The sequence below is a fragment of the Ranitomeya variabilis genome, chromosome 4, assembly GCF_051348905.1.
Source record: "Ranitomeya variabilis isolate aRanVar5 chromosome 4, aRanVar5.hap1, whole genome shotgun sequence".
NCBI lineage: Eukaryota > Metazoa > Chordata > Amphibia > Anura > Dendrobatidae > Ranitomeya > Ranitomeya variabilis.
The window spans coordinates 772,530,190-772,556,610 of NC_135235.1; the positions used below are offsets into that span (position 1 = coordinate 772,530,190).

The window sequence follows — 26,421 nt, forward strand, 5'->3', positions numbered from 1 at the left end:
CTCCTCCACACTTATTCGCCCCTCACCCAACCGCCTCCAAGACTTCTTCCGAATATCTCCATCCTCTGGAATTCTGTACCCCAACACGTCCAGCTATCAACCACATTCAGATCCTTCAGCAGAAACATGAAAACCCACCTCTTCAGGAAAGCCTACAGCCTGCACTGACCCCGCTGCCTCCTCACCTGTTATGGTTCTCAATGGCAAGAGAACATAGCCCAGCAAACATAAGAACTAGCTCTTGGAAGGATGGAAACTAAACTGACCATGAACTAAACCTGCCGCACAACTAACAGTAGCCGGGTAGCGTAGCCTGCGTTTTATCCCTAGACGCCCAGCGCCGGCCGGAGGACTAACCAATCCTGGCAGAGGAAAATATAGTCCTGGCTCACCTCTAGAGAAATTTCCCCGAAAGGCAGACAGAGGCCCCCACAAATATTGGCGGTGATTTTAGATGAAATGACAAACGTAGTATGAAAATAGGTTTAGCAAAATTGAGGTCCGCTTACTAGATAGCAGGAAGACAGAAAGGGCACTTTCATGGTCAGCTGAAAACCCTATCAAAACACCATCCTGAAATTACTTTAAGACTCTAGTATTAACTCATAACATCAGAGTGGCAATTTCAGATCACAAGAGCTTTCCAGACACAGAAACGAAACTACAGCTGTGAACTGGAACAAAATGCAAAAACAAACAAGGACTAAAGTCCAACTTAGCTGGGAGTTGTCTAGCAGCAGGAACATGCACAGAAAGGCTTCTGATTACAATGTTGACCGGCATGGAAGTGACAGAGGAGCAAGGCTAAATAGCGACTCCCACATCCTGATGGAAACAGGTGAACAGAGAGGATGAAGCTCACCAGTTCAATTCCACCAGTGGCCACCGGGGGAGCCCAAAATCCAATTTCACAACAGTACCCCCCCTCAAGGAGGGGGCACCGAACCCTCACCAGAACCATCAGGGCGATCAGGATGAGCCCTATGAAAGGCACGGACCAAATCGGAGGCATGAACATCAGAGGCAGTCACCCAAGAATTATCCTCCTGACCGTATCCCTTCCATTTGACCAGATACTGGAGTTTCCGTCTGGAAACACGGGAGTCCAAGATTTTTTCCACAACGTACTCCAACTCGCCCTCAACCAACACCGGAGCAGGAGGCTCAACGGAAGGCACAACCGGTACCTCATACCTGCGCAATAATGACCGATGAAAAACATTATGAATAGAAAAAGATGCAGGGAGGTCCAAACGGAAGGACACAGGGTTAAGAATCTCCAATATCTTGTACGGGCCGATGAACCGAGGCTTAAACTTGGGAGAAGAAACCCTCATAGGGACAAAACGAGAAGACAACCACACCAAGTCCCCAACACAAAGCCGAGGACCAACCCGACGCCGGCGGTTGGCAAAAAGCTGAGTCTTCTCCTGGGACAACTTCAAATTGTCCACTACCTGCCCCCAAATCTGATGCAACCTCTCCACCACAGCATCCACTCCAGGACAATCCGAAGATTCCACCTGACCAGAAGAAAATCGAGGATGAAACCCCGAATTACAGAAAAAGGGAGACACCAAGGTGGCAGAGCTGGCCCGATTATTGAGGGCAAACTCCGCTAAAGGCAAAAAAGCAACCCAATCATCCTGATCTGCATACACAAAACACCTCAAATATGTCTCCAAGGTCTGATTCGTCCGCTCGGTCTGGCCATTAGTCTGAGGATGGAAAGCAGACGAGAAAGACAAATCTATGCCCATCCTAGCGCAGAATGCTCGCCAAAATCTAGACACGAATTGGGTACCTCTGTCAGAAACGATATTCTCCGGAATACCATGCAAACGGACCACATTTTGAAAAAACAGAGGAACCAACTCGGAAGAAGAAGGCAACTTAGGCAGGGGAACCAAATGGACCATCTTAGAGAAACGATCACACACCACCCAGATGACAGACATCTTCTGAGAAACAGGAAGATCCGAAATAAAATCCATCGAGATGTGCGTCCAGGGCCTCTTCGGGATAGGCAAGGGCAACAACAATCCACTAGCCCGAGAACAACAAGGCTTGGCCCGAGCACAAACGTCACAAGACTGCACGAAGCCTCGCACATCTCGAGACAGGGAAGGCCACCAGAAGGACCTTGCCACCAAATCCCTGGTACCAAAGATTCCAGGATGACCTGCCAACGCAGAAGAATGAACCTCAGAAATGACTTTACTGGTCCAATCATCAGGAACAAACAGTCTACCAGGTGGGCAACGATCAGGTCTATCCGCCTGAAACTCCTGCAAGGCCCGCCGCAGGTCTGGAGAAACGGCAGACAATATCACTCCATCCTTAAGGATACCTGTAGGTTCAGAATTACCAGGGGAGTCAGGCTCAAAACTCCTAGAAAGGGCATCCGCCTTAACATTCTTAGAACCCGGCAGGTAGGACACCACAAAATTAAACCGAGAGAAAAACAACGACCAGCGCGCCTGTCTCGGATTCAGGCGTCTGGCGGACTCAAGATAAATTAGATTTTTGTGGTCAGTCAATACCACCACCTGATGTCTAGCCCCCTCAAGCCAATGACGCCACTCCTCAAAAGCCCACTTCATGGCCAAAAGCTCCCGATTCCCCACATCATAATTCCGCTCGGCGGGCGAAAATTTACGCGAGAAAAAAGCACAAGGTCTCATCACGGAGCAATCGGAACTTCTCTGCGACAAAACCGCCCCAGCTCCGATTTCAGAAGCGTCGACCTCAACCTGAAAAGGAAGAGCAACATCAGGCTGACGCAACACAGGGGCGGAAGAAAAGCGGCGCTTAAGCTCCCGAAAGGCCTCCACAGCAGCAGGGGACCAATCAGCAACATCAGCACCCTTCTTAGTCAAATCAGTCAATGGTTTAACAACATCAGAAAAACCAGCAATAAATCGACGATAAAAGTTAGCAAAGCCCAAAAATTTCTGAAGACTCTTAAGAGAAGAGGGTTGCGTCCAATCACAAATAGCCTGAACCTTGACAGGATCCATCTCGATGGAAGAGGGGGAAAAAATATATCCCAAAAAGGAAATCTTTTGAACCCCAAAAACGCACTTAGAACCCTTCACACACAAGGAATTAGACCGCAAAACCTGAAAAACCCTCCTGACCTGCTGGACATGAGAGTCCCAGTCATCCGAAAAAATCAAAATATCATCCAGATACACAATCATAAATTTATCCAAATAATCACGGAAAATGTCATGCATAAAGGACTGAAAAACTGAAGGGGCATTTGAAAGACCAAAAGGCATCACCAAATACTCAAAGTGGCCCTCGGGCGTATTAAATGCGGTTTTCCACTCATCCCCCTGCTTAATTCGCACCAAATTATACGCCCCACGGAGATCTATCTTAGAGAACCACTTGGCCCCCTTTATGCGAGCAAACAAATCAGTCAGCAGTGGCAACGGATATTGATATTTAACCGTGATTTTATTCAAAAGCCGATAATCAATGCACGGCCTCAAAGAGCCATCTTTCTTAGCCACAAAGAAAAAACCGGCTCCTAAGGGAGATGACGAAGGACGAATATGTCCCTTTTCCAAGGACTCCTTTATATATTCTCGCATAGCAGCATGTTCAGGCACAGACAGATTAAATAAACGACCCTTAGGGTATTTACTACCCGGAATCAAATCTATGGCACAATCGCACTCCCGGTGCGGAGGTAATGAACCAAGCTTAGGTTCTTCAAAAACGTCACGATATTCAGTCAAGAATTCAGGAATCTCAGAGGGAATAGATGATGAAATGGAAACCACAGGTACGTCCCCATGCGTCCCCTTACATCCCCAGCTTAACACAGACATAGCTTTCCAGTCAAGGACTGGGTTATGAGATTGCAGCCATGGCAATCCAAGCACCAACACATCATGTAGGTTATACAGCACAAGAAAGCGAATAATCTCCTGGTGATCCGGATTAATCCGCATAGTTACTTGTGTCCAGTATTGTGGTTTGTTGCTAGCCAATGGGGTGGAGTCAATCCCCTTCAGGGGTATAGGAGTCTCAAGAGGCTCCAAATCATACCCACAGCGTTTGGCAAAGGACCAATCCATAAGACTCAAAGCGGCGCCAGAGTCGACATAGGCATCCGCGGTAATAGATGATAAAGAACAAATCAGGGTCACAGATAGAATAAACTTAGACTGTAAAGTGCCAATTGAAACAGACTTATCAAGCTTCTTAGTACGCTTAGAGCATGCTGATATAACATGAGTTGAATCACCGCAATAGAAGCACAACCCATTTTTTCGTCTAAAATTCTGCCGTTCACTTCTGGACAGAATTCTATCACATTGCATATTCTCAGGCGTCTTCTCAGTAGACACCGCCAAATGGTGCACAGGTTTGCGCTCCCGCAGACGCCTATCGATCTGGATAGCCATTGTCATGGACTCATTCAGACCCGCAGGCACAGGGAACCCCACCATAACATCCTTAATGGCATCAGAGAGACCCTCTCTGAAATTCGCCGCCAGGGCGCACTCATTCCACTGAGTAAGCACAGCCCATTTACGGAATTTCTGGCAGTATATTTCAGCTTCGTCTTGCCCCTGAGATAGGGACATCAAGGCCTTTTCCGCCTGAAGTTCTAACTGAGGTTCCTCATAAAGCAACCCCAAGGCCAGAAAAAACGCATCCACATTGAGCAACGCAGGATCCCCTGGAGCCAATGCAAAAGCCCAATCCTGAGGGTCGCCCCGGAGCAAGGAAATCACAATCCTGACCTGCTGAGCAGGATCTCCAGCAGAGCGAGATTTCAGGGACAAAAACAACTTGCAATTATTTTTGAAATTTTGAAAGCAAGATCTATTCCCCGAGAAAAATTCAGGCAAAGGAATTCTAGGTTCAGATATAGGAACATGAACAACAAAATCTTGTAAATTTTGAACTTTCGTGGTGAGATTATTCAAACCTGCAGCTAAACTCTGAATATCCATTTTAAACAGGTGAACACAGAGCCATTCCAGGATTAGAAGGAGAGAGAGAGAGAAAGGCTGCAATATAGGCAGACTTGCAAGAGATTCAATTACAAGCACACTCAGAACTGAAGGAAAAAAAAAAAAAAAAAAAAACCTTCAGCAGACTTCTCTTTTCTCTCCTTTCTCTGTCAATTAATTTAACCCTTTGTTGGCCGGTCAAACTGTTATGGTTCTCAATGGCAAGAGAACATAGCCCAGCAAACATAAGAACTAGCTCTTGGAAGGATGGAAACTAAACTGACCATGAACTAAACCTGCCGCACAACTAACAGTAGCCGGGTAGCGTAGCCTGCGTTTTATCCCTAGACGCCCAGCGCCGGCCGGAGGACTAACCAATCCTGGCAGAGGAAAATATAGTCCTGGCTCACCTCTAGAGAAATTTCCCCGAAAGGCAGACAGAGGCCCCCACAAATATTGGCGGTGATTTTAGATGAAATGACAAACGTAGTATGAAAATAGGTTTAGCAAAATTGAGGTCCGCTTACTAGATAGCAGGAAGACAGAAAGGGCACTTTCATGGTCAGCTGAAAACCCAAAACACCATCCTGAAATTACTTTAAGACTCTAGTATTAACTCATAACATCAGAGTGGCAATTTCAGATCACAAGAGCTTTCCAGACACAGAAACGAAACTACAGCTGTGAACTGGAACAAAATGCAAAAACAAACAAGGACTAAAGTCCAACTTAGCTGGGAGTTGTCTAGCAGCAGGAACATGCACAGAAAGGCTTCTGATTACAATGTTGACCGGCATGGAAGTGACAGAGGAGCAAGGCTAAATAGCGACTCCCACATCCTGATGGAAACAGGTGAACAGAGAGGATGAAGCTCACCAGTTCAATTCCACCAGTGGCCACCGGGGGAGCCCAAAATCCAATTTCACAACACTCACCACTACCAAAGCTGCTACAACCCCCCTACCTACTGTCTCCTTCCCCACCATCCTGTAGAATGTAAGACCGCAAGGGCAGGGTCCTCGCCCCTCTGTATCAGTCTGTGATTGTTAGTTTACTGTAAGTGATATCTGTAATTTGTATGTAACCTCTTCTCATGTACTGCACCATGGAATCAATGGTGCCATATAAATAAGTAATAATAATAATAGTATATGGGCACTGGACTATGGGATGGAGGATATGTATGATGAGTAGTGTTGAGCAATACCTTCTGATATGCAAATGTATCGGTATCGGATTGGATCGGCCAATATCCAAAAAATATCGGATATCGCCGATACTGATACCCGATACCAATGCATATCAATGGGACACAAAATATCGGAATGGTTCCCAGGGTCTGAAGGAGAGGAAACTCTCCTTCAGGCCCTGGGATCCATATTCATGTATAAAATAAAGAATAAAAATAAAAAATATTGATATACTCACCCCTCTGACGGCCCCGGCTCTCACCAGTCCAAGCGTCTGCCTCTGTTCCTAAGAATGCAGAGTGAAGGACCTTCGATGACGTCGCGGCTTGTGATTGGTCGCGTGACCGCTCATGTGACCGCTCACGCGACCAAACACAAGCCGTGACGTCATCGAAGGTCATTCACTCCCTGCATTCTTAGGAACGGAGGCACCGCTAAGAGCCAGGGGCTGCTGGAGGGGTGTTGTGAATTGGATTATTTGGCTCCCTCTTGTGGTCACTAGCGACATGACATCTTGAGTTTCTTTCCTCAGCTTGGGTTCTTCCTGGCTCGTTAGTTCAGGGGTGTTGCTATGTAAGCTTCCTGGACTTTCAGTCTGGTGCCTGGCATCGTTGTAATCAGATCCTTTCTGTTTACTCCAGTCTGCTGTCCTGGTTCTTGCAAAACTAAGCTAAGTCCTGCTTTCTTGTTTTTTGGCTATTTGCATTGTTTAGATTTTTGTCCAGCTTGTACTAAATGTGATTCCTGATATTGCTGGAAGCTCTAGGGGGCTGGTATTCTCCCCCCGGGCCGTTAGACGGTTCGGGGGTTCTTGAATATCCAGCGTGGAAATTTTGTTAGGGTTTTTTTGCTGACCGTATAAGACATCTTACTATATTCTGCTATTAGTCAGTGGGCCTCTCTTTGCTAAATACCTAGTTCATTCTTACGTTTGTCTTTTCTTCTTACCTCACCGTTATTATTTGTTGGGGGCTTGTATCCAACTTTTGGGGTCTTTTCTCTGGAGGCAAGAAAGGTCTATCTTTTCCCTTCTAGGGTTAGTTAGTTCTCCGGCTGGCGCGAGACGTCTAGAACCAACGTAGGTACGTTCCCCGGCTGCTGTTATTTGTGGTGTTAGGATCAGGTATACGGTCAGCCTAGTTACCACTCCCTATGAGCTAGCTTTTTGTGTTTGCAGACTTGGTACTACTTCTGAGACCCTCTGCCATTGGGGTCATAACAAGGGGTGAGTATATCAATATTTTTTATTTTTATTATTTATTTTTTACATGAATATGGATCCCAGGGCCTGAAGGAGAGTCTCCTCTCCTTCACACCCTGGGAACCATACGCACCGCACACTTCCGATTTCCGATATCGAAAAAATATCGGAACTCGGTATCGGAATTCCGATACAGCAAATATCGGCTGATACCCGATATTTGCAGCATCGGAATGCTCAACACTAATGATGAGTATATGTGCACTGGACTATGGGATGGAGGATAATCATTATAATTTGTTATAACTAACCACAGTCAGTTACTATACCCCGGCAATGCCGGGCTCTTCTTATAGTATATATATATATTTGGCAGTCATATCTCCTGACTCTGCAGATTGCATGCTATCGTTGTAGGCCCAGACCAGATGGTATGGAGATGAATGAGGGAGACCAAAGTTCAAAAATAGACTTTACTTAACAAGAACTTGATGAGAAGTATATAGATCAGATAGCAGGCACAACACTTTATGAATGCTTCTTCTGCATTGTGCAGAGTCAGGAACTTTCCGGTTACATGTGGCGGTACATAACTTTTGTTATAAGCCACAATAGTGCAGCAAACCTTAACCCCTTCCCGACCTTTGACGCATACGCTGCATCATGAAAGTCGGTGCCAATCCAACCTGTGACGCAGCGTATGCGTCATGGAGGGATCGCGTCCCTGCAGATTGGGTGAAAGGTTAACTCCAATTTCACCCGATCTGCAGGGACAGGGGGAGTGGTGCTTCAGCCCAGGGGGGGTGGCTTCACCCCCTCGTGGCTACGATCGCTCTGATTGGCTGTTGAAAGTGAAACTGCCAATCAGAGCGATTTGTAATATTTCACCCCAAAAAACGGTGAAATATTACAATCCAGCCATGGCCGATGCTGCAATATCATCGGCCATGGCTGGAAAACCTAATCTGTACCCCTCCCACACCCACCGATCTCCTCCCCAGTCCTCTGTTATGTGGTCCGCTCCCCTAAGTCGTCCTGTCCGCTCCCCCCGTCGTCCTGTCCGCTCCCCCTGTGCTCCGGTCCCCCCCCCGTGATCCGATCACCCCCCCCCTCATACTTACCCGGCCTCCTGGTGTCCGTCCGTCTTCTCCATGGGCGCCGCCATCTTCCAAAATGGCGGGCGCATGCGCAGTGCGCCCGCCGAATCTGCCGGCCGGCACATTCATTTCAGATATATTTTGATCACTGCGATATAGCCTATCACAGTGATCAAAATAAAAAAAATAGTAAATGACCCCCCCTTTATCACCCCCATAGGTAGGGACAATAATAAAAATAAATAAAATATATTTTTTTCTTTTTCTACTAGGGTTAGGGTTAGAACTAGGGTTAGAACTAGGGTTAGGGGTAGGGGTAGGGTTAGGGTTAGGGGTAGGGTTAGGGGTAGGGCATGTGCACACAGTGCGGATTTGGCTGCGAATCCACAGCGGATTGGCCGCGGATCCGCAGCGGATTGTGTTGTGAATTTGCTTTTTGCTCCCTCTAGTGGTTACTAGTTTTTTGACTCTGGTTTTTCTGTCATTCCTTTTATCCGCACCTGGGTCGTTAGTTAGGGGTGTTGCTGTATAAGCTCCCTGGACCTTCAGTTCAATGCCTGGCAACGTAGTTATCAGAGCTAGTCTGCTGTGCTCTTGTCTACTGATCCTGGTTCCAGTTATATCAGCTAAGTCTGCCTTTTGCTTTTTGCTATTTGTTTTGGTTTTGTATTTTTGTCCAGCTTGTTCCAAAACTATATCCTGACCTTTGCTGGAAGCTCTAGGGGGGCTGGTGTTCTCCCCCCGGACCGTTAGACGGTTCCGGGGTTCTTGAATTTCCAGTGTGGATTTTGATAGGGTTTTTGTTGACCATATAAGTTACCTTTCTTTATTCTGCTATCAGTAAGCGGGCCTCTCTGTGCTAAACCTGGTTCATTTCTGTGTTTGTCATTTCCTCTTACCTCACCGTCATTATTTGTGGGGGGCTTCTATCCAGCTTTGGGGTCCCCTTCTCTGGAGGCAAGAAAGGTCTTTGTTTTCCTCTACTAGGGGTAGCTAGATTCTCCGGCTGGCGCGTGTCATCTAGAATCAACGTAGGAATGATCCCCGGCTACTTCTAGTGTTGGCGTTAGGAGTAGATATATGGTCAACCCAGTTACCACTGCCCTATGAGCTGGATTTTTGTATTCTGCAGACTTCCACGTTCCTCTGAGACCCTCGCCATTGGGGTCATAACAGGATTGGCCGCGGATCCGCAACGGATTGGCCGCTGCGAATTCGTAGCAGTTTTCCATCAGGTTTACAGTACCATGTACACCCATGGAAAACCAAATCCGCTGTGCCCATGGTGCGGAAAATACCGTGTGGAAATGCTGTGTTGTATTTTCCGCAGCATGTCAATTTTGTGCGGATTCCGCAGCGTTTTACACCTGTTCCTCAATAGGAATCTGCAGGTGAAATCCGCACAAAAAAACACTGTAAATCCGCTGTAAATCCGCAGGTAAAACGTAGTGTCTTTTACCTGCGGATTTTTCAAAAAATGGTGCGGAAAAATCTCACATGAATCCGCAAAGTGGGCACATAGCCTTAGGGTTGGAATTAGAGTTAGGGTTGGAATTAGGGCTGGGGTTGGAAATAGGGTTAAGATTAGGCTTGTGGTTAGGGTTAAGGATAGGTTTAGGGGTGTGTTGGGGTTACAGTTGTGGTTAGGGTTGGGATTAGGGTTAGGGTTGGGATTAGGGTTAGGATTAGGGTTGGGATTAGGGTTACGGGTGTGTTGAGGTTAGGGTTGTGGTTAGGGTTATGGCTACAGTTGGGATTAGGGTTAGGGGTGTGTTGGGTTAGTGTTGAAGTTAGAATTGAGGGGTTTCCACTGTTTAGGCACATCAGGGGTCTCCAAACGCAACATGGCGCCACCATTGATTCCAGCCAATCTTGCGTTCAAAAAGTCAAATGGTGCTCCCTCCCTTCCAAGCCCCGACGTGCGCCCAAACAGTGGTTTACCCCCACATATGGGGTACCAGCGTACTCAGGACAAACTGGGGAACAACTATTGGTGTCCAATTTCTCCTTTTACCCTTGCGAAAAAAAATAATTACTTGCTAAAACATAATTTTTGAGGAAAGAACAATTATTTTTTATTTTCACAGCTCTGCGTTACAAACTTATTTGAAGCACTTGGGGGTTGAAAGTGCTCACCACATATCTAGATAAGTTCCTTGGGGGGTATAGTTTCCAAAATGGGGTCACTTGTGGGGAGTTCCTACTGTTTAGGCACATCAGGGACTCTGCAAACGCAACATGACGCCCGCAGAGCATTCCATCAAAGTCTGCATTTCAAAACGTCACTACTTCCCTTCTGAACCCCGACGTGTGCCAAAACAGTGGTTTACCCTCACATATGGGGTATCAGCATACTCAGGAGAAACTGGACAACAACTTTTGGGGTCCAATTTCTCCTGTTACCCTTGGGAAAATAAAAAATTGTGGGCTAAAATATCATTTTTGAGAAAAGAAAAATTACTTTTTATTTTCATGGCTCTGCGTTATAAACTTCTGTGAAGCACTTGGGGGTTCAAAGTGCTCACCACACATCTACATTAGTTCCTTGGGAGGTCTAGGTTCCAAAATGGGGTAACTTGTGCGGGAGCTCCAATGTTTAGGCACACAGGGGCTCTCCAAACGCGACATGGTGTCCGCTAATGATTGAAGCTAATTTTCCATTCAAAAAGCCAAATGGCGTGCCTTCCCTTCCAAGCCCTGCCGTGCGCCCAAACAGTGGTTTACCCCCACATATGAGGTATCATCGTACTCAGGACAAACTGGACAACAACATTTGCAGTTCAATTTCTCCTATTACCCTTGGGAAAATAAAAAATTCCAGGCTAAAATTCATTTTTGAGGAAAGAAAAATATTTTTTTATTTTCATGGCTCTGCGTTATAAACTTCTGTGAAGCACCTGGGGGTTTTAAGTGCTCACTATGCATCTAGATACGTTCCTTGGGGGGTCTAGTTTCCAAAATGGGGTCATTTGTAGGGGAGCTCCAATGTTTAGGAACACAGGGGCTCCCCAAACGCGACATGGTGTCCGCTAACGATTGGAGCTAATTTTCCATTCAAAAAGTCAAATGGCGCGCCTTCCCTTCCGAGCCTTGCCGTGCACCCAAACAGTGGTTTACCCCCACATGTGAGGTATCGGCGTACTCAGGAGAAATTTCCCAACAAATTTTAGGATCCATTTTATCCTGTTGCCCATATGAAAATGAAAAAATTGAGGCTAAAATAATTTTTTTGCGAAAAAAAAGTACTTTTTTTATTTTTACGGATTAAGTTGTGAAGCACCTGGGGGTTTAAAGTGCTTACTATGCTTCCAGATAAGTTCCTTGGGGGGTCTAGTTTCCAAAACGGGGTCACTTGTGGGGGAGCTCCAATGTTTAGGCACACGGGGGCTCTCCAAACGCGACATGGTGTCCGCTAAAGATTGGAGCCAATTTTTCATTCAAAAAGTCAAATGGCGCTCCTTCCCTTCCGAGCCCTGCCGTGCTGTTATGACCCCAGTGGACAGGGTCTCAGAGGAACGTGTAAGTCTGCGAGATTCAAAAATCCAGCTCATAGGGCTGTGGTAACTGGGTTGACCAAATAGCTACTCCTAACGCCAACACTAGAAGTAGCCGGGGATCATGCCTACGGTGATCGCTAGATGACTCGCGCCAGCCGGAGAATCTAACTACCCCTAGGAGAAGAAAACAAAGACCTCTCTTGCCTCCAGAGAAAGGGACCCCAAAGCAAGATACAAGCCCCCCACAAATAATAACGGTGAGGTAAGAGGAAATGACAAACACAGAAATGAACCAGGTTCAGCAAAGAGAGGCCAGCTTACTAATAGCAGAATAAAGCAAGATAACTTATCTGGTCAACAAAAACCCTATAAAAATCCACGCTGGAGATTCAAGAACCCCCGAACCGTCTAACGGTCCGGGGGGAGAACACCAGCCCCCTAGAGCTTCCAGCAAAGGTCAGGATACAGATTGGAACAAGCTGGACAAAAATACCAAACTAAACAAAAGCAAAAAGCAAGGAAGCAGACTTAGCTTGAAATACAGGAACCAGGATCATAGGACAAGAGCACAACAGATTAGCTCTGATTTCCACGATGCCAGGCATAGAACTGAAGGTCCAGGGAGCAAATATAGCAACGCCCCTGAACTAACGGCCCAGGTGAGGATATAGGAAAAGACAGAAGCTCCAGAGTCAAATCACTAATGACCACTAGAGGGAGCAAAAAGCAAAATCACAACAGTACCCCCCCCCCTTAGTGAGGGGTCACCGAACCCTCACCACGACCACCAGGGCGATCAGGGCGAGCGGCGTGAAAGGCACAAACTAAATCGGCCGCATGAACATCAGAGGCGACCACCCAGGAATTATCTTCCTGACCATAGCCCTTCCACTTGACCAGGTACTGAAGCCTCCGCCTGGAGAGACGAGAATCCAAGATCTTCTCCACCACGTACTCCAACTCGCCCTCAACCAACACCGGAGCAGGAGGCTCAGCAGAAGGAACCACAGGCACAACGTACCGCCGCAACAAGGACCTATGAAACACGTTGTGGATAGCAAACGACACAGGAAGATCCAGGCGAAAGGATACAGGATTAAGGATTTCCAATATCTTGTAAGGACCAATAAAACGAGGTTTAAATTTGGGAGAGGAAACCTTCATAGGAACAAAGCGGGAAGAAAGCCACACCAAATCCCCAACACGTAGTCGGGGACCCACACCGCGGCGGCGGTTGGCAAAGCGCTGAGCCCTCTCCTGTGACAACTTCAAGTAGTCCACCACAAGATTCCAGATCCGCTGCAACCTATCCACCACAGAATCCACCCCAGGGCAGTCAGAAGGTTCCACATGACCCGAAGAAAAACGAGGGTGGAAACCAGAGTTGCAGAAAAACGGCGAAACCAAGGTGGCGGAACTAGCCCGATTATTAAGGGCAAACTCAGCCAACGGCAAGAAGGTCACCCAATCGTCCTGATCAGCAGAGACAAAACACCTCAAATAAGCCTCCAAAGTCTGATTAGTTCGCTCCGTCTGTCCATTAGTCTGAGGATGGAAAGCAGACGAAAACGACAAGTCAATGCCCATCCTACTACAAAAGGATCGCCAGAATCTGGAAACGAACTGGGATCCTCTGTCTGACACAATATTCTCAGGGATGCCGTGCAAACGAACCACGTTCTGGAAAAACACAGGAACCAGATCGGAAGAGGAAGGCAGCTTAGGCAAAGGAACCAAATGGACCATCTTGGAGAAGCGATCACATATCACCCAGATAACAGACATGCCTTGAGACACCGGAAGATCAGAAATGAAATCCATGGAGATATGTGTCCAAGGTCTCTTAGGGACAGGCAAGGGCAAGAGCAACCCGCTGGCACGAGAACAGCAAGGCTTAGCTCGAGCACAAGTCCCACAGGACTGTACAAATGACCGCACATCCCTAGACAAGGAAGGCCACCAAAAGGATCTGGCCACCAGATCTCTGGTGCCAAAAATTCCTGGGTGACCTGCCAACACCGAGGAATGAACCTCGGAAATGACTCTGCTGGTCCACTTATCAGGCACAAACAGTCTGTCAGGTGGACAAGAATCAGGCCTATCAGCCTGAAATCTCTGCAACACACGTCGCAGATCTGGAGAAATAGCTGACAAGATAATACCATCCTTAAGAATACCAACAGGTTCAGCGACTCCAGGAGCATCAGGCACAAAGCTCCTGGAAAGAGCATCGGCCTTCACATTCTTTGAACCTGGTAAATACGAGACAACAAAGTCAAAACGGGAGAAAAACAATGACCAGCGGGCCTGTCTAGGATTCAGGCGTTTAGCAGACTCGAGATACATCAGATTTTTGTGATCAGTCAAGACCACCACACGATGCTTAGCACCCTCGAGCCAATGACGCCACTCCTCAAATGCCCATTTCATGGCCAACAACTCCCGATTGCCCACATCATAATTTCGCTCCGCAGGCGAAAACTTCCTAGAGAAAAAGGCGCAAGGTCTCATAACAGAGCAACCAGGGCCTCTCTGCGACAAAACGGCCCCTGCTCCAATCTCTGAAGCATCCACCTCAACCTGAAAGGGAAGCGAGACATCAGGCTGGCACAAAACAGGCGCCGAAGTAAACCGACGTTTCAACTCCTGGAAAGCCTCCACGGCAGCAGGAGCCCAATTAACCACATCGGAGCCCTTCTTGGTCATATCCGTCAAAGGTTTCACAATGCTAGAAAAGTTAGCGATAAAACGACGGTAGAAGTTAGCGAAACCCAAGAACTTCTGAAGACTCTTAACTGACGAGGGCTGAGTCCAATCAAGAATAGCTCGGACCTTGACTGGGTCCATCTCCACAGCAGAAGGGGAAAAAATGAACCCCAAAAAGGGAACCTTCTGTACACCAAAAAGACACTTTGAGCCCTTGACAAACAAAGAATTTTCACGCAAAATTTTAAAGACCATCCTGACCTGCTCCACATGCGAGTCCCAATTATCAGAAAAAAACAGAATATCATCCAGATAAACGATCAAAAATTTATCCAGATAGTTCCGGAAAATGTCATGCATAAAGGACTGAAAAACTGAAGGGGCATTAGAGAGCCCAAAAGGCATCACCAAGTACTCAAAATGACCTTCGGGCGTATTGAATGCGGTTTTCCATTCATCCCCTTGCTTAATGCGCACAAGGTTGTACGCACCACGAAGGTCTATCTTGGTAAACCACTTGGCACCTTTAATCCGGGCAAACAAGTCAGATAACAGCGGCAAAGGATACTGAAATTTGACAGTGATCTTATTTAAAAGCCGATAGTCAATACAAGGCCTCAAAGATCCGTCCTTTTTAGCCACAAAAAAGAATCCCGCACCAAGAGGGGAAGAAGACGGACGGATGTGTCCTTTCTCCAGAGACTCCTTGATATATGAACGCATAGCGGTATGTTCAGGTATCGACAGATTAAACAGTCTTCCCTTAGGAAATTTACTGCCTGGAATCAAATCTATTGCACAGTCACATTCCCTATGAGGAGGCAATGGACTGGACCTGGACTCGCTAAAGACATCCTGATAATCAGACAAATACTCCGGAACTTCCGAAGGCGTAGAAGAAGCAATAGACACAGGCAGGGAATCCTCATGAATACCACGACAGCCCCAACTAGACACTGACATAGCCTTCCAGTCAAGGACTGGATTATGGGTCTGTAACCATGGCAGCCCCAAAACAACCAAATCATGCATTTTATGTAGAACGAGAAAACGTATCACCTCGCGGTGTTCAGGAGTCATGCACATGGTAACCTGTGTCCAATACTGCGGTTTATTTTCTGCTAATGGCGTAGCATCAATACCCCTAAGAGGGATAGGATTTTCTAATGGTTCAAGAATAAAACCACAGCGCTTAGCAAATGAGAGATCCATAAGACTCAGGGCAGCACCTGAATCTACAAACGCCATGACAGGATAAGATGACAGTGAGCAAATCAAAGTTACAGACAGAATAAACTTAGGATGCAAATTACCAACGGTGACAGGACTAACAACCTTAGATATACGTTTAGAGCATGCTGAGATAACATGTGTAGAATCACCACAGTAGTAGCACAAGCCATTCCGGCGTCTATGAATTTTCCTCTCATTTCTAGTCAGGATTCTATCACATTGCATCAAATCAGGTGTCCGTTCAGACAACACCATGAGGGAATTTGCGGTTTTTCTATCACATTGCATCACATCAGGTGTCTGTTCAGACAACAACATGAGGGAATTTGCGGTTTTGCGCTCCCGCAACCGCCGGTCAATTTGAATAGCCAGGGACATGGTATCATTCAGACCTGTGGGAATGGGAAAACCCACCATAACATTCTTAATGGCCTCAGAAAGGCCATTTCTAAAATTAGCGGCCAGTGCACACTCGTTCCAATGTGTCAGCACGGACCATTTCCGAAATTTTTGGCAATACACCTCAGCCTCGTCCTGGCCCTGAGACATAGCCAGCAAGGCTTTCTCTGCCTGAATCTCAAGATTGGGTTCCTCATAAAGTAAACCGAGCGCCAGAAAAAACGCATCAATATCAGCCAATGCCGGATCTCCTGGCGCCAACGAAAAAGCCCAATCTTGAGGGTCACCCCGTAAGAATGAAATAACAATTTTTACTTGTTGAGCAGAGTCTCCAGACGAACAAGGTTTCAGGGACAAAAACAATTTACAATTATTCCTGAAATTCCTAAACTTAAATCGGTCTCCTGAAAACAGTTCAGGAATCGGAATCTTGGGTTCAGACCTAGGATTTCTGGTAACATAATCTTGTATACCCTGCACACGAGCGGCAAGCTGGTCCACACTTGTAATCAAGGTCTGGACATTCATGTCTGCAGCAAGCTTAAGCCACTCTGAGGTAAAGGGGAAAAGAAAAAAAAAAAAATGAGAGAGGGAAAAAAAAACCTCAAAATTTTCTTTCTTATAATCCCACTTCTGCAATGCATTAAACATTTAATACTGGCCTGGCATACTGTTATGACCCCAGTGGACAGGGTCTCAGAGGAACGTGTAAGTCTGCAAGATACAAAAATCCAGCTCATAGGGCTGTGGTAACTGGGTTGACCAAATAGCTACTCCTAACGCCAACACTAGAAGTAGTCATCATGGTAGGATCATGCCTACGGTGATCGCTAGATGACTCGCGCCAGCCGGAGAATCTAACTACCCCTAGGAGAAGAAAACAAAGACCTCTCTTGCCTCCAGAGAAAGGGACCCCAAAGCAAGATACAAGCCCCCCACAAATAATAACGGTGAGGTAAGAGGAAATGACAAACACAGAAATGAACCAGGTTCAGCAAATAGAGAGGCCAGCTTACTAATAGCAGAATAAAGCAAGATAACTTATCTGGTCAACAAAAACCCTATAAAAATCCACGCTGGAGATTCAAGAACCCCCGAACCGTCTAACGGTCCGGGAGGAGAACACCAGCCCCCTAGAGCTTCCAGCAAAGGTCAGGATACAGATTGGAACAAGCTGGACAAAAATACCAAACTAAACAAAAGCAAAAAGCAAGGAAGCAGACTTAGCTTGAAATACAGGAACCAGGATCATAGGACAAGAGCACAACAGATTAGCTCTGATTTCCACGATGCCAGGCATAGAACTGAAGGTCCAGGGAGCAAATATAGCAACGCCCCTGAACTAACGGCCCAGGTGAGGATATAGGAAAAGACAGAAGCTCCAGAGTCAAATCACTAATGACCACTAGAGGGAGCAAAAAGCAAAATCACAACACCGTGCGCCCAAACAGTGGTTTACCCCCACATATGAGATATCAGCGTACTCAGGACAAATTGGACAACAATGTTCATGGTCCAGTTTCTCCTTTTACCCTTAAGAAAATAAAAAAATTGTTGCGAAAAGATCATTTTTGTGACTAAAAAGTTAAATGTAATTTTTTTCCTTCCATGTTGCTTGTGCTGCTGTGAAACACCTGAAGGGTTAATAAACTTCTTGACTGTGGTTTTGAGCACCTTGACGGGTGCAGTTTTTAGAATGGTGTCACTTTTGGGTATTTTCAGCCATATAGAACCCTCAAACTGACTTCAAATGTGAGGTGGTCCCTAAAAAAATGGTTTTGTAAATTTTGTTGTAAAAATGAGAAATCACTGGTCAAATTTTAACCCTTATAACTTCCTAGCAAAAAAAAAAAATTGTTTCCAAAATTGTGCTGATGTAAAGTAGACATGTGGGTAATGTTATTTATTAACTATTTTGTGTCACATAACTCTCTGGTTTAACAGAATAAAAATTCAAAATGTGAAGATTGCAAAATTTTCAAAATTTTCGCCAAATTTCCGTTTTTTTCACAAATAAACTCAGAAATTATCGACCTAAATTTACCACTAACATGAAGCCCAATATGTCACGAAAAAACAATCTCAGAACCGCTATGATCCGTTGAAGCGTTCCTGAGTTATTACCTCATAAAGGGACACTGGTCAGAATTGCAAAAAACGGCAAGGTCATTAAGGTCAAAATAGGCGGTGAACTAGACCGTGAGCACTGCTCCAGTAGGTGCACGGGTAGGTTCCCACACCATATAGCTAGTAAATATAACAAAACCCGGCACTCAACTTCAACATGAGATGCTGAATATTTTATTGCGTAGTGTCAATAACAAAACGTTTCGGTCCTTCAGACCTTCCTCAGTTACGATTTGTGAGGTGAATAAGATAGAGTCTCATTGCCAATAGGTCCCTACTGGAATCTCTTAATTTTCAGAAGCAGCTCCTGGATTTGAGTAAGAGCTGTAGTGTGTCCGGGTATAGACGCGGTGTCTGCGGTACTATGGGAACATTATACTGTGTGGGGTATGGCAGTACTATGAGAACATTATACTGTGTGGGGCCAAGAAAGGGGCCCTGTACTAGGAGAAGACTCCGCTCCTCACTTCCTGTCCTCCATAGTTGGCTCGTATGTATCTATTACAGGAAACAGAACAACAACGTTATGGTTCTTATAAAGAGTCTCCTCCGTGCAGAAGGGGTTAATGTCCCCGGCTGCGCTCAGTACTGGGGAATCTCCACATACCTCCACCTGCAGAGCCGCACTCCACAGATATGGCTGCTCTGTGCGCACAGGACCTGTGATGAGGTCACAGGGGGAGGAGTCAGGGGTCACGTGATCCGCAGTGAAGACGCTACATGGAGACTTCTCCTCAGTCAGTGACATTCCCGCCATTATTCGCCCTCACTACTGGCACAATCACCTCGCGCCGCCTTTTCTACACAATGTTCTGTGTGGAATGTAACGTGTGATTTCTCTGGAGACAAATAGACCCCACACATGAGGGGATTATCACCGGTTACCGGACGTCTAGTATATGGCGGCATATGATTGTGCTATCGCCTCCACACCGGGGGCTAAAAGGCCGAAATCTCGCTTATTTACCCCTTCCAGTGTCCTGCTAAGGGTCATATACGGCCATGCTCCTCTCCAGTCGCTGTGGGGTTTGGTAATAGGATGGAGGGCGGCGTCCATGCTTGGACTTCAGAGAGAGTAATAAAATCACAGCTCACCTTCCCTGTCCTTTACCCCTTACACCTGACCTGTTTAGCCAATTACCTGGAGATAAATGGTTTTACAGACGTAACGTGAGAGGGGCATATAACCTTATACGTATCGCCATGGTGACAGATGGAAGACCGCACACAATACACCTGAGGGGCAGATTGAACATTTGATGCTGCCATTCGGGGTAACCAATGCTCCGGCAGTCTTTGTAAATGTCATTAATTATATTTTTCTCACTGATTGGTGGATTTGTGGTAATTTTCCTGGATGATATATTGAGTTCCTCACGTCCTCTGGAGGAGCATGGTGAGCATGTCAGACAGGTTCTCCAGGTTCTACGTGACAACTATTTATTTGCTAACCTGGAGAAATGGCAATTTGTGGTACAGCAGGTCCAGTTCTCAGGACATTTGGCTTCTGCATTGGGGGTTCAGATAGACCCCGTTAAGGTCCAAGCAGTCCTTGATGGCTTCTAACCAAGTAACCTGAGAGCGTTACAGAGATTTCTTGTAGTCGAGATACTGAGGAACAAACAAGCGAAAAATAGGGTCTTATCTGATAACAAGATGTAATGAGAATAGAGGAGTATTACACTCACCTGATAGAGCGGCACCTCAGCAACATGTTCAATGCATAAATCAGCTGCTGCAGGACGGGGCCAAAGACCGAGCATTTCCGGGTTTGCTCAGCAGGAGTTCGGGTCCCCGCGCTGCATGTTTGATGCTCTTTAGAGAGCCAATAAACATGCAGGGATTGTCTGCCACGCACTGTAATGCCTTAGCCATGTTGGTTGTGGCATTACAGTGATTAGCTGGCCGCACAGCATCATCAGGTCTATAAGAGACCTGGCGCCGCCCTGCTCATCGCATTCAGCTCCGGAATCAGTGTAGGGAGAGCTTCTGCAGAGATAGGGTCAGATGTGGGGGGGTTTCAGTGAGTGAGGGTCTACCATCATAGATTCCACAAATTCAGCTAAACCAACAGTCCTTCTAAGGACTAATGACGGAGTATATAGATTGCAGTGCTAGGTAGGCAGGGGAGTGTATGTGGCTCTATATATATCAGTACAAGGCCTGCAGGCACTGTATGTGGGTATATAGATATCACTGCATACATCAAGAGGGTCCATTCCATTACTGTCTCCTGCTGCCTATTACATATATACATAGCCCCAGGTATCAGTGGCCAGGAATAATTTGTTTTCCATCTTAATCCTGATTATTTTATTCCAAAGCCCCTTTTTTTCCCCATTTGCTTGTTGACACTGCAGACTACAGCCAGATCCTTTCCATAGTTCAGCATAAAAATCCATTTATTTTACACGGGTTTGCCCGTCCCCGCGATCACATCTGAGTGCACAGAAAATTCTTTTTGTGGTACTGCAAAATGTTTTTCAAGTGTCTTATCCAATTTCTTGACACCATTTTGCTTACCAAAAAATATTTAGCTGCCAAAAAAATATTTAGCAACAGAGCAGATATTTTAGGCCATGTGCACATGCTGTGGATTCCATTGCAGAATTTTCCGCAGCGGTTTTGATAAATCCGCAGTGCAAAACTGCTGCGGTTTTTACTGCGGACTTATCGCGGTTTTTATTGCGGTTTCCGCTGTGGGTTTTCACCTGCAGTTTCCTATTGGAGCAGGTGAAAAAATGCTGCGGATTCCGCACAAAGAATTGACATGCTGCGGAAAATAAACCGCTGCGTTTCCACACGTTTTTTTCCGCAGCATGTGCACTGCGGATTTCATTTCCCATAGCTTTACATGGTACTGTAAATGCATGGGAAACCACTGCGGATCTGCAGCGAAATCCGCAGCGTGTGCACATACCCTTAAACTGAGTTTTGTAAGCCCCACGGATCGCATATTATTGCGCTCAAAATTGTGCCATTTCAGGGCTCCATAGAATTTTTGTTGTGCCATTGTCTACTTATTGACACAATTTTCCCGTCCCCCCCAAAAATACAGGCCTGATATGTGAAAGTGGGCTATCTCTGTCACACGCCTCATCTATCTGTGGGCTACAAATTGTGGCATTTGAGGCCTCCATTGAACTGTTTTTGCTGTGTGTTTCCCTAGTTATTGACACCAGTTTGCTAAAAAAAAGTTACCTACAGGGCAGATATTGTAAACTGTGGTTTTCCTGCACACAGATCGCATATAATTTCGCTCCAAATTCAGCCATTTGTAGTGAACATGGAAAATATTGTAGTCCATTTTAAATGTGCAAGGCGCGTGGCAAGGGATGGAGAAGTGGACGTGATGGTGATGGTGCATGCACCTTCCTGTCCCAATTACTAGGGGACCACAGCAGGACAGCAGTATTGAAGCCAGAGCAGTGTGAAAAGGTTGTTGGTTGGATGGTGGATAATAGAAAATAGCAAAAAATGGGAACCTGAAACATCACATTTAATAAGACTATTAAAATGACATGACACAACAACAAAAATCTACGCTAGCTAGGTAGATCAGGGAGGCTATCTCACTGGCATACATCTCAAAGGGCAAGCCGGTGCCTGAAGGTCTAAAAGCGCATTCCACTAGAGCTATGGCGGCCTCGTGGGTGGAAAGGTTGGAGATGTCGATCGACCAAATTTGTAAGGCTGCTACTTGGTCTTCTCCAAACACATTCTATAACCATTATAGACTGAACCTGGGTGTCTCTTCTTACCTCTCTTTCGGTGTAAGGGTGCTGCAAGCCGTAGTCCCTCCTTAGATAGTTACTCTCTGTAATTCTCTCCGTGGTGCTGTCATGGACGACCGATAAAGTCTTAGTTACTCACCGGTTAACTGTGTTTTTCAGAGTCCATGACAGCACCCGTACATACCCTCCCATCTTCTTAAGTTCTGGGTGTACACCTCTTCCTTTGTTTATATAATTCACGGGTAGTGAATAGTTAGTAGTTGTATCATTGTTTATTAAGTATGCTATTAACCTTGGTGGTCCTCTTGTGCTCTGTAAACCAACTGATGCGTGGGAGAGGTGCCACCCTTATGTATATGTAGGTTTCCTGTTCCTGAAGGGCGGACCTCCTCTCTCCGTGGTGCTGTCATGGACTCCAAAAAACACCGTTAACCGGTGAGTAACTAAGACTTTCTTCAACAAGTCTGTTGTATCTCGTGTGTATGAGCTTAAGGCCAAGACAAAGGGATTTAAAATTTTGTCCAAATAGACGCCAAGATTACTTGTCAGACTTCCTCTACCTGACACAATGGGTCTACCCCTCAAAGGGGATAAGCCCATGTGAACCTTTGGGAGACAGTAGAATGTGGCCGTTATAGGGAATTTTGGCACAATGAAATCCATCTCAGTTTTATCAATGACTGCTTAGGAAAGACCATGTGTGGTGATATCCTAAAATTCATTAAGAAATGTCTCAGTGGGATTTGATGGAAGTACACGATAGCAATTCTTGTCACGTAAAATACGCAAGCACATTTGTTTACAATCAGAGGTGTACATGACCACAACGTTACCGCCTTTATCTGAAGGCTTGATTCTAACGCTGTGGTCCTTTTCAAGACAACACAGTGCAGAGATCTCCTGTTGTGTTAAATTATAACGAACCGCAGAGGAGGTTTTATCAAGATTTTCAATGTCCTTTGAAACTAAATTGAGGAAAATATCAATAGTTAAATTCACTTGAGGAGGAGGCATCTTTTTACTCTTTGATCTAAGGTCCGTAAAAGGACCTTCACACCTGGTATTAGGGTTTACATCAGACAGGTCACAGAGTGCTCTAATGTCCTCCAACATTGAGTCAGGAACCCCCAGACTCTCAATAATTTTTTTTATCGTCTTGGATGTGAAATTTCTTCCATTTAAGCTTATGGATAAAAAGGTGAAGATTCTTAATAGCTTCAAATGTGTTGAAATCGCTCGAAGGCGCAAATGACAAACCTTTACTTAAAACACACATATCATGAGCAGTTAAGGTTCTTGATGATAGTTTTAAGGCCTGGGGTTTTCCACTTGATTTGGTACACCCGTGGGTTCAGTCTGTTTCGTAAGAGGTAAATTTGATCAAAAAAATTAGTCGGGGGATTATTACCTCTCCTGCGACTATTCCCACGTCCCCTCTGTCTCCCTCTTTGCGTCTTTGGAGGACCCTCTATATCTGAAACCTCAGTAGCCGTGGATGTATAATCCACCTCAGGGTCTCTAGAATCTCTGTTGGGATAGAGATATACCTTGTTTTCCTTGAAGTCCTGCAGATCACGGTTAAACTGTTTGTGTTTCCTGTCTTTTAAGTGAAATTGAAAACGTTCAATGTTGTTCTGTAAATTTAGCTTTTAAAGGGAACCTGTCACCACGTTTTTGGAAGATGGGATAAAAATAGCGTTAAATAGGGGCAGAGGTGTGCGTTACATTAGTGTGTGTGTTATGCGTTTATTACCCACCTAAGTTGCCGAAATAACTTTGCAAAGTCTCCGTTTTCGCCTGTCAATCAGGCTGGTCAGGTCACATGGGCGTGGTGTCTTCCCCCAGATTTGGCGTAGTTTTCCGTTGGTGGCGTAGTGGTGTGCGCATGCCCAAAGTCCGGAATCCTCTTCCAGGGGATTTAAAATAGCGCGGTGTTCGTTATTGCATTGGTGATCGGTGGGCGCGGCCATCTTCCTTTGGCCGCGCGTGCGCAGAAGCGGCGCTCTGCTGGCCGCGGCTTCAGGAAAATGGCCGCGGGATGCCGCGCGTGCGCAGATGGATATCGCGGCGGCCATTTTCCTGAAGCCGCGGCCAGCAGAGCGCCGCTTCTGCGCACGCGCGGCCAAAGGAAGATGGCCGCGCCCACCGATCACCAATGCAATAACGAACACCGCGCTATTTTAAATCCCCTGGAAGAGGATTCCGGACTTTGGGCATGCGCACACCACTACGCCACCAACGGAAAACTACGCCAAATCTGGGGGAAGACAACGCCCATGCGACCTGACCAGCCTGATTGACAGGCGAAAACGGAGACTTTGCAAAGTTATTTCGGCAACTTAGGTGGGTAATAAACGCATAACACACACACTAATGTAACGCCCACCTCTGCCCCTATTTAACGCTATTTTTATCCCATCTTCCAAAAACGTGGTGACAGGTTCCCTTTAAGCAGAAAATTCTGATTCAGATGAAAACTCTTTAGTTACCTCATTTTGTTCCCTCAAGACCTCATTTGATTTATTGAGGGTTATACGCTCTTTATCTAACAGGACTGCATAAACTTCAAAGAACTATTAGTGACCTCTCTCTCCCATTTAGCGAGGAGGTCAGGACTTTTATATCTTAATCCAGGTGCCAAAGAAATCTGATATGGATCCTGGTGGTAAGGATCACAAAACTGACCTGATAGTTAAACCAAAATAAAAGGACAAGCTCTGGGGATGTGGTAACTATACCCTGAAACTTATGAAGAACTTGCAGTCTTCATTGGCCCCAATCTCCTCCATCTCTTGTCCTGATTCTGCTCTGAAGCATTACAATGAAACCCTGCAAAGTGCCCTGGAAGAAGCTGCACCTCCTATACATAGAACAACTCGGCACAGACGGCGACAACCGTGGCACACGCTGCAAACACGTTTCCTGCAGCGGTGCTCCAGGTGCGCCGAACGTCTGTGGAGAAAAGCTAATCTGCCCGAAGATTTCATTCATTATAAGTTCATGTTAAAAACATACAACTCTGCCCTTCACCTCTCCAAACAAACCTATTTCAACACCCTCATCACCTCGCTGTCCAATAACCCTAAACGTCTCTTTGACACTTTCCGGTCCCTACTCAACCCAAGAGAGCAGGCCCCAACCACAGATCTCCACGCTGACGATCTGGCCAATTACTTCAAAGAAAAAATTGACCACATTCGACAGGAAATCATTTCCCAATCTCTTCATACCAAGCACTGTCCTCCCTCCCCCACTGCATCTAGTTCACTCTCTGACTTTGAACCAGTTACAGAAGAAGAAGTAAGCAGGCTCCTTGCATCTTCTCGCCCGACCACTTGCACCAGCGACCCCATTCCGTCGCATCTCCTCCAGTCCCTTTCCCCGGCTGTCACCTCTCACCTAACAAAAATATTCAACCTTTCCCTCACTTCCGGTATTTTTCCCTCCTCATTTAAGCATGCCATCATACATCCACTACTTAAAAAGCCCTCCCTCGATCAAAATTGTGCCGCTAATTATAGACCTGTCTCTAATCTTCCCTTCATCTCTAAACTCCTGGAACGCCTGGTCCACTCCCGTCTTACCCGCTATCTCTCAGATAATTCTCTTCTCGACCCTCTTCAATCTGGTTTCCACTCTTTACACTCTACTGAAACTGCCCTCACTAAAGTCTCTAATGACCTACTAACAGCTAAATCTAATGGTCACTATTCCATGCTAATTCTCTTGGATCTCTCCGCAGCATTCGACACTGTGGATCATCAGCTCCTCCTCACTATGCTCCGCTCCATCGGCCTCAAGGACACCGTTCTCTCTTGGTTCTCCTCCTATCTCTCTGGCCAATCCTTCACTGTTTGTTTTGCTGGTTCCTCCTCCTCTCACCTTCCCCTTACTGTTGGGGTTCCTCAAGGATCAGTCCTAGGCCCCCTCCTCTTCTCTTTATATACTGCCCCTATTGGACAAACAATCAGTAGATTTGGTTTCCAGTACCATCTCTATGCTGACGACACCCAATTATATACCTCTTCTCCTGTTATCACGCCGACCTTTTTAGAAAACACCAGTGATTGTCTTACCGCTGTCTCTAACATCATGTCCTCCCTCTATCTGAAACTGAACCTGTCAAAAACTGAACTCCTCGTGTTCTCTCCCTCTACAAACCTACCTTTGCCCGACATTGCCATCTCTGTGTGCGGTTCCACCATTACTCCAAAGCAACATGCCCGCTGCCTTGGAGTCATCCTTGATTCCGAGCTTTCAT

At 46.1% G+C, this 26,421-nt stretch overlaps 2 protein-coding genes across 2 annotated transcripts in view; both read right to left on the reverse strand.

Annotated features, from left to right (window-relative positions):
• LOC143766945 (uncharacterized) overlaps positions 1-19,087 on the reverse strand; it is a 45,827-nt gene extending 26,740 nt beyond the window's left edge. The window contains exon 1 of the mRNA XM_077254961.1: positions 19,034-19,087. The gene's annotated coding sequence lies outside the window, so the exon portion shown is untranslated. The remainder of the gene's footprint in view (positions 1-19,033) is intronic.
• The window catches only part of LOC143766955 (oocyte zinc finger protein XlCOF8.4-like), a 1,046,781-nt gene that overhangs the window by 607,105 nt on the left and 413,255 nt on the right, over positions 1-26,421 (reverse strand). The gene's annotated exons all lie outside the window — the stretch shown is intronic.